At 40.4% G+C, this 11,186-nt stretch overlaps 1 long non-coding RNA gene across 1 annotated transcript; it reads left to right on the top strand.

Moving 5' to 3' along the window:
* Positions 1–2,090: 2,090 nt before the first annotated feature.
* LOC112946500 lies at positions 2,091–9,852 on the top strand. Its single transcript, XR_003249252.1, has 2 exons — positions 2,091–2,174; positions 9,411–9,852. It is a non-coding gene; the product is annotated as an uncharacterized LOC112946500 (long non-coding RNA).
* The last annotated feature ends 1,334 nt before the right edge of the window (positions 9,853–11,186 follow it).

The following is an 11,186-nucleotide window of genomic DNA, read 5'->3' as shown; positions in this document are numbered from 1 at the left end:
CATTAGATTAAAAGATATTTCAGAATCCAGCACTACTAATAGAGTCTCCCTAAACTAAACTTTTTTTTTGAATTTATTTTTGTGAGCTCCTCTATTTCTTTTCAATGTTCCTTTAAAAATAAAAACCCTATGCAATATTCTTCTGTATTGCTGTCAGTAGTGCTTCACTCAGTGATTTTTTTCTCTCTATTTACTAGCCTCTGTTTATAGGTTTGCACTAGCACTGTTTGCTGCCAGGGAAAACCAAGACTCTATTTCTGAAGGCCCAAATGTTTGGCACTTCGGATTGCTTCACGATGGAGAGTTTGAGCAAGTGTCCCTCCCTCCTGCCTCGTTATCCACACAAACATCTTCTGAGCCTGAGACTGGCAGGGATCAGAGGTTTGGTGAGTTAACCAAGACCAAGATCAGGTTTCTTTTCTCCAGTTCCCCACAGGAAAAAAAAATGTTTTTGGATGTTCTGAATGATTGTAATATTGAAATAACCTGGGCTACACAAAAGACTTGCATGATGCAAAGTGCTGCTAGTTTTGATAAGGCCAAAGTTTTGGTACCCTCATTAGACTAATTTTCTTAGGGTTCGTGCACCTGTTTTAGGTATCGTGTCCAACTTGTGTCCAAACCTAGATACAAATGATTGAAAAGCATTAAAGTGATCAGGAGTAATTCCCGTGGGATAGACATTCACCCAGAACCATGCAGACCTGCTTGCTGTTTCATCTCTCTGTGTCTCTGTCGTGTTTTCCTCTTGCACCATTTGTTTGTCTCTTGTCCTATCATTTCAAGAAAAACCTGTATACAGGGCCTGCTAGACTACACAGTGGTGGTTAAATTCCTCTAGTCACACAGGCATAAGGAACGCTTAACTAAACTAAAGCTCAGGCTAAACGTACACACACACACAAAACCTTTAACTAAAGCTAAAAAAAACTAAGATGAGAATAGGGCCGCCCTGTTCCTGCATCAGTCTGTATTTAAATCCATCTTATTTTGATACAACTTTCCAGTGTAGACAAGTTTTGTGGTACAAAAGGTGCTGGAAAGCAATCACCAGACATGGTGATCATTTCTTCTCTTTATTTTCTTAATATTTCAAATATTGAACAATACAATAAAATACTCATTTTGGAAACAGAGAAAGTGCAATAGTCTCCCCGAATTAACACAGAAGGAATACTATCAAAAAGTCTTGGCAGAGATTGTATTATAAAATCTTCTTAACAGTTGAGATATCCGGGCTGACAATGAAATGTTAAAGCTCTTGTATTTTGGCATGTTAATGATCCATCAATTGAGGTGTGTTTTGATCCCAGCGGTGCCAGGAAGTGAATGATTACAATGTGTAGGTGGAGCACAAGCTCTGTGCTGGCCAGGGGAGGGTTAACCACAGCCAGCACATGAGGTGGGAATGCAGCTCAGCTGGGGGCTCATTGAAATGGGGGATAGAGCAGCTTCTGGGGGGATACCAGCAGTTGTTCATAAGGGCCTTCCTGAGAGGGTGCTCTCCTGGATTGGGAGTCTTGCTTGCAACCTGTGGCTTGTGAGTTCTCTGAGGTATTGCTGCCAGTCACAGGTGCTGTCACAAAGGCTGTGCCAGTCACAAAGGGTTTGGTGGTTGTGTATTTGGGGGTGAAGCTGAATGTTGCAGGTCAGTCTGTGTGAGAACTAAACCTCTCTCAGGAGAGGAGAACTAGTTTTGTCTTCTTTACCTTTCTCAAGGTTGTGTGTTTTCTGTCCATACTTTTCTTTGGTCCCTTGGGCTCACTGTGAGGTGTTTTTTGTGACTCCACCTGCACAGTATTAATTTAGTTGTCCCTCCTCCACCCCAGAAAGCAAAAAATAGTAAATGTCTTTCCCCTGAATTAGCCAAGTGAACAAGCTCAGGATAGTACTGAGGGTGGGGGTAAATGTGGAAATGAGCAGAAGTCAGAAGGGGAAGAGAAGACAAGTTGGTAGTGGAGGGCTCTCCACTATGTACCTCAAATCTGAGCACTGTGGTGAGCGCTTTCTGGGAAAAAATGTGCTGAGTAAGAGGAGGGGGTTCAGCTCTGATTTTTATTGTGTTTTCTTTCAAAAGTTGGTACCCTGGAAGGTGTGGAAGCGAGGCAGGAGTCAGAGATCTACGTTTGTGGATGTGGCAACTGGTGGCAGCTTATTTCAGAAGGAAAGCTGAGGTAAGTGACTGAGCTTACTGTCTCTGTGTTCCTGAGCTCCATTGCCACGTGCTTGGTGGAGGCCTTGTCTCTTGGAGAGTTTGGGAAGTTGAGTTGGATAGATTCTGATAAGGACCTTGTAGCTTCAACTTGTAGGTAGTTGAAGCCTTTTGTCTAACTCTTAGATGTTTAATTTGTTAAAATGCTACTGTGCCTCTTACCTAAGAAATGAGTATGGCTGGGTAACTTCTAAGTAATTTATATTTATAGAATCTCCCCTCTATGGTGGAGAATGTTGCAATGAAGTGGAGTGTTGCAGAATGTTGTTGGTGGAGACTTGACATCCCCACTAAGTGCATTTTCTTTATTTTTAATTAAGAGTAGCTTCAGTCTGCTCCTGGGAGCTGGGAGGCAGTTGGTGCTTGAAGTGCCCTAGATGTGCTCTCAGAGTGAGCCTGCTGATTTAGGCTCATCTAGAAGGGAACCAATTTGTGTGCTCTGAGAGAGCCTGTGATATAAACCAAAGCACTGCTCAGGGGGGAGTTATCAAGATACTTGCTTCAGAAGAGTATTTCTAATAGAAGTGAAAATGACGATGTAGGCATGCCCTTCTTGAGAGGGATGTAACTTTGAAGATGAATATCAGAAAATGTAGTTAAAATTGCTTGCTTTTCTTGATGTATGACAGTATTTTGCTTCTGGAGACTGTCAGGAGCTCTGGATATGTTTAGGAAAGTGGCTAATGAGGATTAACGTTTGTTCCTGCAAACTTTGGGCAGCATCCAGGATTTGCTGTAATACATGTTAACCAGTAACTTGTAAGAGAGATGGTTTCGGGGCTTGGCTGACAAAGAAACTAGACTTAGAGCTGGGCAAAATGGAGCCTAATCATTGCTTTGAATATATGGAACTGAAGAGCTGACTACGATGAGCTTCTCTAAAGTCAGTTGGGAAGTCTGCAGCAAAGTAGTTGGATTTTTGTCCTAAGAACCCTGAACAGTCATCCTCTTACCTGTGTGTTATTGTCTATTGATAAAATTAAGTAATCCCCGACAAAACCCACTAGGGTTTGCTGTGACGTGAATTGCGCTATGGGCTCATGAGCTAGCCCAGAGCCAGGAACAAAGAGGCATCTCTCAGTAGTTTCTGTAAAAGAGCTCCACTTACTGTCTTTACAAGTAACAAGCAAATCCTGTTTTTCTCTGGGTCCTCAGGAAAGGAAACGATGGGATCACACAGGAATTTATAGGGTTTCTAAGTCTATATGTACTCAGCTTAGTTTTGGTTCTCACTCTACTGACCTTACTACTTGAATCAGCTATTTCAGTATAATCCTTAATTTAGTTTTAATCTAGAACACCATCATAAGAATACAATCATAATTGCCATGTTTCCAGGTCTTTTTTGTTTAAGTTTTGCTTTTTTGGTCGTATTTTTGATATCTTCAGGGCATCTCATAAATTCATCACCACTGGCATTAGTGCAACTAACTGAGTTGCATTTTGTTACTTTCTGTTCTGATTTTAAGTGGTACATGGTTTTCTCTCCTCTCAAACATTAATCACTTCAGGAAACACTTTGCTTTGTAGCCGGAGGCCTTCGTTCTTGCAAGTGTTCAGCCAGCAGTGATCTGATAAGCTCAGTGCTGAAAGTACTTTGTGAAAAGAGATTTCATTCATCTTGAATATTGGGTAACAAACTGTCAAGATTTCTTTCTTTTTAATACATCATTTCTATACAGCTTAGACATCAGACAGAACAAATATCGAGACCAAGAAAGCAAAAAGATATATAATTGAATGAAGCATACTACTGAACTCTTACCCCACGCCTCCAGGAGAGGAAATCCTGTACAATTAGATATTGCACTTGACTTGCATCATCCAGTTTACACATCAAATAATACAAATGACGCATTATTATGTGACTTCTTCAATCTCTAGTTCTAAGTACCAAGATAGTACTAGGATGAACTCGGTTGTCAGGTATGAAATCAAAGTGGTGGGAATGGATTATAAAAGAATTAAAATACAAACAGCCTATGCAAACCTGGCATATCAAAATCTTTGAATTTCCTTCAGAGTCCCCCCTTTTCTTTTTTTCTTTTTTTTTTTTTTTTCTCTTTCCCCTCCTCCCTCCTCTCTCTTCAAAGCTAGTAATTATTTTGGCTCCCCAATCTTGAAGCTCTTTAAAGGCTCAGGCTCTTGGGTGATGTCTCCTGTTTTTAAGGAATACCAGATCAGGCACACAGGTACATAAAGCTCTGAGTATTTAAATAAGCAACCTATGTATATATGTATGTGTGTGTATTTATTTTGTTATTCACTTTTACATTAAATGTACTTGGTGGCAAGTACTCGACTCGTCTCATTTCTGGATCCCTGTCCTTGCACAACAAGGACCCTTACTGGGAACAGGTAGACAGGCTGTTGTGTGACTCAAACTAGAGAAGTGGGGAACTCAAGGCTGTAATCCTGCCTTAGAGATCTTCCCATGAAGCCCAGTTTCATTAATTTTACTATGCTGCTTTTGAAATGAGGTTAATTAAGAGGCTGAAAACTTGTAGAGGTTGCTGAATGTGGAAAACAATGCGGTGGGTTATGGGAAACGCATTGGTGGGCAGTAGTTCAGGATTGTTACAAAGCAGTTCCTGTCTGAAAAACGTTACCATGGCACTGTGCAGCTCTGTTTACGTCTTAGCTTATCCATAAAATGATCTGGCTTGTTCCATCCTGTATTTTCAGTCTAGACTCTAATGCATATTTGTGTATCAGTGGGAATAGTAGGAAACATTCACTGTAGAATTGGCAGCAATGTAGTGGAAATTGTAAAATACAAATGTGATGACACACAAAATATCAGCTGTATCGTGTACTTTCTAAATAAAACCTCAGCTTGAGATCTGTAGCAGAGATGAGCTTGGTGGCCTTCTGACTTTCACATTAACAAGACTCCAGATTTTGGTAGACTTATTCACGGGAAGCTTGTTCTAACAGATATTTAGATAGTTGGGTTATCCTGTTATGGTAACCATAAAACAAGATGTGGTAATATGTGTCCCTGGGGTGTTCGTCACCTCTTGTACCATGTTATCAGATTTTAATTTAGTTTACTCTACAAGTTCTCTGTGGTGTCCTATCGTCAACTTATATTATAGCTCTTCACTGCTTGTTCTGCAATTAATATTCTGTTCTTGTCGTGACTTTACTCATATGTAAGCTAATCAAAAGGAATATTAACCAAACAGTCTCATGGCCCTGACTGTCACGTTGCTCATTTGGTTTCTCTGTAGTGGGCTTTAATGCAATTTACAACAGATACTGGCAAGCTACAGCTTAGTCCTCTGATGATAGTCAATAAACAAGTGAGACCTGTTATGTGTGCACTGAAAATAGCACAAAATGCTACAGAGTGGAGGAAAGAGTCTTTTATGTGTGTGGGTGTGTGTAGGTTTTTCGATTATTTGGTTTTTTTTGTTTGCTTTAGCAAAATGCCTTATTTGGGATAAGGAAATTTATAATTAGTGTCCTGTTACTCTGTTTCAGTTTTAATTCTGCTGGAGAGCTATACAGACAACTCAGAAATCTTTATTAGAAAAATGAACAGTCTTAATATTTGATTTGTGTGTCACGTTTCTCCTTCAGTAAGATGGGTAGCTATATATTGCAGCTCAATCTTAAAAATATTTTTTGCCCTGCGTGAGAAATTGGAGCATTTAGAAAAACAGATCCTATTCCCTAGGCGGTACCTGTAAGCGTTGCTGCAAGACAAACAGTGACTCTGGGCGTACAGGTCTCCAGTCTTGCTCCCAGCTGGGCCAGCTGAGGGATTACCAGCCTGCTGATGCTGGAAGAGCTGTGTAGTGCAGAGCTTTTATTAAAACTTTCTTCACTCTGTAAAGCAGTCTCTGGGCAATTGGCTCACAGCCTTGCAAAGCAGGCAGCTGCTTGACAGTGCTCCGTTGAGCTTTAAAGGAGAAAAGCCAGGTCTGAAGAAAACCAGTGAAGGAGTTTCAAATATACTGAGTTCATAAAACAGCTATATTACATCAGACTTACTAGGTTTTGATTAAAAATAAATAAATTGAAGAAAACACCCAACTGTCTGGAGGAAATAAAACGGGGAAAAACAAACAAAGTTTGCCTCTGAGCAATGCAGGCTGATGTTGCTTTAAACTGAAAGATTACATAGCTTAGGAAGTTATTTGTTATGCTCAAATAGTTGCAAAGTGATAGATGAGGGAATATATAACCAGTGCTGGTCTCCTTTATTGATTGCTTTAAGCAAATATGCAGCAAAGGATTTCCCACTAATAGAAATGATCCATCAATCTTTTGCCATTGAAATGTCAACTATCTGGGCAGTCGGTGCTACGTCAGAGACTTGCTCTAAGGACAGAGCTCTTATTCTGAATTAATGAGAGCTCGCTAGTCTATACTTGATTTACATGAGGGTGAAATTGGGTAATGGTTCTTCCCCTGCATTACACTGACAGCTTTCTGCCTTTGTTTCCAACCTCAGAAATGACTTTTTTTTGTGCTTGAAAGCTTGTCTGTTTAACCTAAACAGTTGCTGTTAACTTGCTGCTTACAAAACTTGCAGAACTTCTCTTTTTAAGTGACCTCCCTTAGGAATGTGACATTGTAACAGAGCATAAAAGAATTGGATTTTGAAGGAGTGTTTTTTGGGAGCAATATGTTTAGGTTTAGTGTTGTAATTGTTTGGTTTTAAAATAGGAGAAAGAGATTTGCCTTAAATCTTGCCTGTCAAAAAAGCTGGTTATTGCTGATGCACAGAGCACCGTCCCAAGACTTTGAACTTTAAACCTGTCTAGTTACTCAGAGAAAAGTGCTTTTCCTGGGATCACCGTACTATGCTCTGTACTGTTGGAGGAAGTCTACCCCATCTTTTTTGTCTATTTCTTAACTTGGGGCTTAGTTGAATGATAGTCTAGAAACATTTGTGTGCATTTTGAATATATAGATATCTTCTTGGCTTGCAAGTCGATGAATACCAACAATACATTCTGAAGCCTACATACTGCAAACATATTTCTGCACTGATTTCTACATTATATTTATTTATAAGTTTAAAATTTGTAATTTATCAATACAACTATATCCAACTGAGCAAACCACTCTAATTTATGAAGAAACTTTCTGTCTGACAGATTCTGGCATCAGGGGGATGTTGTGCTTGGCATGGGTCCCCATGATGTGCAAATCAGATACAGGGAGCGGAGGGTCAGTCTGTCTCGGGGCCAGAATTGTGGTGTGCCTTAAATTGCTGGTGAGGACAGAGCAACACAGCATCCAGGGAGATGATGGGAGGGAGGGATTTACTGCTTAGAAATGTGTTCATGGAAGCAGCGCACACAAACTGCAAACAAGCTTCATTTCCCTAATCTGTTTACATACACGTCTAGAGCCAAGCTCAATTTGGTCCTGGCCAAGCATGTTGAGAGTGACACCTCCCATAATTCTGCAACCTGGGGAGGATTTTGCTTCATTTGCACATTTGCAACTTTAAAAAAAAAAAAAAAAAAATCAGAAAATGATGGTCATCTCTGACTTAGCCTGATATAAAACGTTGTGGTCCACAGCATCCAGGCTATCAGTTTGTGTCAATGCTTGCAAGCATCTCTGTAAGGCAGACCAGAACAACTGTTTGGAGCTTAAATGAACTTTGTACATGGCAGGTTTTCCTGGCGGCACTGAATTGTTAGCTTTGTAGCTTTTTCTTTTACATGAAGTACTCTGGTGTGATAAAGGGATACTTTTTTTGTCTTGCCTTTTCTGTACTCTACTGGCTGTTCCTTTACTAGTAAAGAAATCATGAGGAAAGATATCTGCACTAAATACATGAAATTCTTATCACCTTTCCCAATTTTTATATTTCTGTAGGGCAAAGAGGTATGTACTTCTCCACACAGCATGTGAGAATTAAAGACCAAGAGTTAGGTGACTTGTCTGACGTTTTGTGGTGAAATGAAGTTGTGGATCTGACTCTTCCAAATCTCAGGCAGATGTCCTAATCACTGGACTGTCCTCACCTTTTCCTGTTGTGCTTCATTGCTGACACTTCCAGCAGAGCTGAAGTACTGTTAATGTTGGATTATAATATTGACAACAGCATAAGTACTGCTCTTTATTTGCTGAACCTCCTTAACCTTTGCATCTGTTTAAATGTATTAAAATTAGACCCAATGGCCAAGGTGCTAGAAGTAGCTCTGGGAATCATAAATCACCCTATGGGGAAAGAAGCTACTTTGGCTCAATACTGAGAGTGGAAATGGTCATTGTGAAGCCTCACGTGAGATGTTTCTCTTCCTCTCACCATCCCTGGTACTTGTATAACATTGTTGAGTGCCGAAGTCAGGTGCTGAGCTCAGATACTTTTCCTGGGTTTTTGACCTGATAGCTCTAGGACTGTGAGTGGACTGCACCACGACCTCACTTGCATTATTTGTGTTATTGTGCCTAGTGAGTAGGCAGGAGGCTACTCGATCTTTCTAAATGTCTTATCCAAGTCAAAAACATTCTGGAATGCCCTTGCCCACAATGATGAAGGAAGGGCTAGTTTCAAAACATGGAATTGGCAAGATTCTCTTTCAAGATCGCTTAGATTTTCAGCAATACATTTCCAAAACGTCAGGGAACAGTTAGATGGTGTTTTTGAATATAACTTAAGTTTCAACTAAATGTCAGTAGGAAAGGATATTATTTAACAACAAATCAGCATTGTTTAAAATATTGAGCTATTGGACTAAGCCGTTCTGGCAAAACCTGGTTTAGGTTGTGGTTTTTCTCTGCAGGCTGAAGTTGGAAGCCAAATCTGAATCTAGAAAGAGCTTTTCCAACATTGTAACATCTGCTGTCTTCCCACAGAAAATGCAAAAATGATGTCAATAACTTGCCCAGGTTTCAGAGCACAGTACTATTTTTGAATTATGCCAGTCATGCCAATTAGAAGCAGCAGTCTTCATGGAAGTTCATTTTAATAGATCTCTGCTAGTATTTGTGATGACCTAAAATTATAGGTTACTATTCATAGTTTCCATTAAACTTTTTATTATTTTGACAGTGGCATTTACTTCTAAAATAAGCATACTTATAAACAAAAATCCTTCTTGGATAAGGTGCTTAAAGGAAGCAGGAGAAAAAGGCTATTATAAATCTTTAAATCTCTGAAAGTTTGGTGGTGGTAGACAACATGCAGGAGGTACTGAACGTTTAACTTAAGCTTTTATGTAAAAAGGACCTCCCTCCCAAAGACTTTCTGGAAGAAGGAATGCTGAAATGATCAGACTTTGGCTGTGGACATGACGTGTCTCCTGCAAGCTGGGAGGAGATCCTGTGTTTGAGCAGTCTGTCAAAGAGCAACAGGAGATTTCTGATGGCTCATAATACTTGATTGACCTGGTCCAAATCATCAGACTTTGAAGAAAATGAACTATTTTTAGCTTTCTTGTAAACTTCTACTCTGAGGTCGGCGGTTCCACTCACTTGGAGTTCAATATGAATCTTTCCTAACCAAAGAGCAAATATATACAGTGCAAGAGACAGGTTCAATGCAAGAGACAGGTTCATGCTCTAGAGATCCTGAGTTCTTGCTAATTTTGGAAAACAAAATTGACTTACTCGTAGAGAATGAAACACTGTTCACTATCAACTCAGACATTTAAATGCTCTGGCTAGGAGACTTTCCTGGATGTTGTCAAACTCCTCATTAAATTTGTGGCTTTGCATGGTGACTTCTTTGATGCTCAGACTGTCTAGACCAATATTATTTTCATGGGATCACATGGTTTCATGCTTTGAGTATTCATTGTGTCACTGCTTTTCTATATGACACCATTAAAATGTATTTCTGTTGCATTAGAGTACCATAAATGTGTACTTTGAGTCTGTTTCCACTATCTATGTGGATGAGAACTGTGCAATTCTAGATGTTATTCTGTAAACCATGAAACTAATGAAGCCAAAGGATTTCTATTGTGCATGCCCTAAGCCCTACTAGTATCTTGGCTTCTTTCCATGCCTTCAATGCCATGTCTTCCTGTTTCCCCACATTCTGGCCTGGACATGTACTGGTATGTATTATTGCTAGCTGGAAGCTGGGAACGAGCTCATTAGTTGCTCAAGATTTGTGTGCTTATTGGCCAACTGGAGGATGTTTCTCCAAATAGATAAGGAAAAAGTTGTTCTAATTCACCTTCCTTGAAGATGACTTGATCAGTCTCTCCAGCATGAATTCTCACAGTGTTTCTTAGAGCTTTTTATTTTTGTCAACCAAATTTGACAGAAGGGTAGAAACTGGTCAGACTTCGTAAGTTGTTATGAGTGAAGGAGAGGGTCAGGGAGATGGACAAACAGAAGAATTATATAGGTCCCAGGAAACTGCTATAACGTGTGTGTGTGTGTGTGTTCCTTGACCTGTAATTCCAGGTTGCTGAAGTAATCCCACGGGAGTGGGGTGGGCTGGTGGAGGGTGGACTCTAGCTCTGTGAAATGCTTCTCTAACACCTGGAGTGCTATGGTGGGCTAAGCAGGGAACGTGAAGTGTGGGGAACGTGGAATTCAATTCTGAATCTGCCAGCCATCACGGCAGGCAAAAGGGAAGATGGTTAAATAGTCCTAATAATTCTTGGTTAGTTTAATTCCCTTCTCAGTTCTCAAAGGAGCTTGGAGAACTGCCTTTTTTCCTTTGTGTAGCTTTGAGACTTTTTCTCAAAATGACTACAGAAAAGATGGTGGAGCATAGGGTGGGTATGGTGTGAGATATCCAGAGGAGCCACTTGTCACAGTGCGACTGAGAGAAACTTGTTAATTCTGTCCCCACAGCTGTGCTGCCGTGTCATCACAGCACTGGGTTTGAGGTAATTGGTGGGGCTCCCAAGCTGCTGCAGCCAGTTGGTGCCTCTCCAGAGGTGCTCCGTGGTGTGCTCCGGGCTTGGGAAACCCAAGTCCCAGGATTTTTGAAGACTTGATGCGGCCTGACCCTGAAGGTGCTTGAACATCAGGCTTGATCAAG

This window comes from Nothoprocta perdicaria, unplaced genomic scaffold (assembly GCF_003342845.1).
Source record: "Nothoprocta perdicaria isolate Ctin4 unplaced genomic scaffold, notPer1 scaffold_1, whole genome shotgun sequence".
In the NCBI taxonomy this organism is placed as follows: domain Eukaryota; kingdom Metazoa; phylum Chordata; class Aves; order Tinamiformes; family Tinamidae; genus Nothoprocta; species Nothoprocta perdicaria.
Note: the sequence above shows the minus strand (reverse complement) of the source record. Positions and strands in the feature narration are given on the sequence as shown.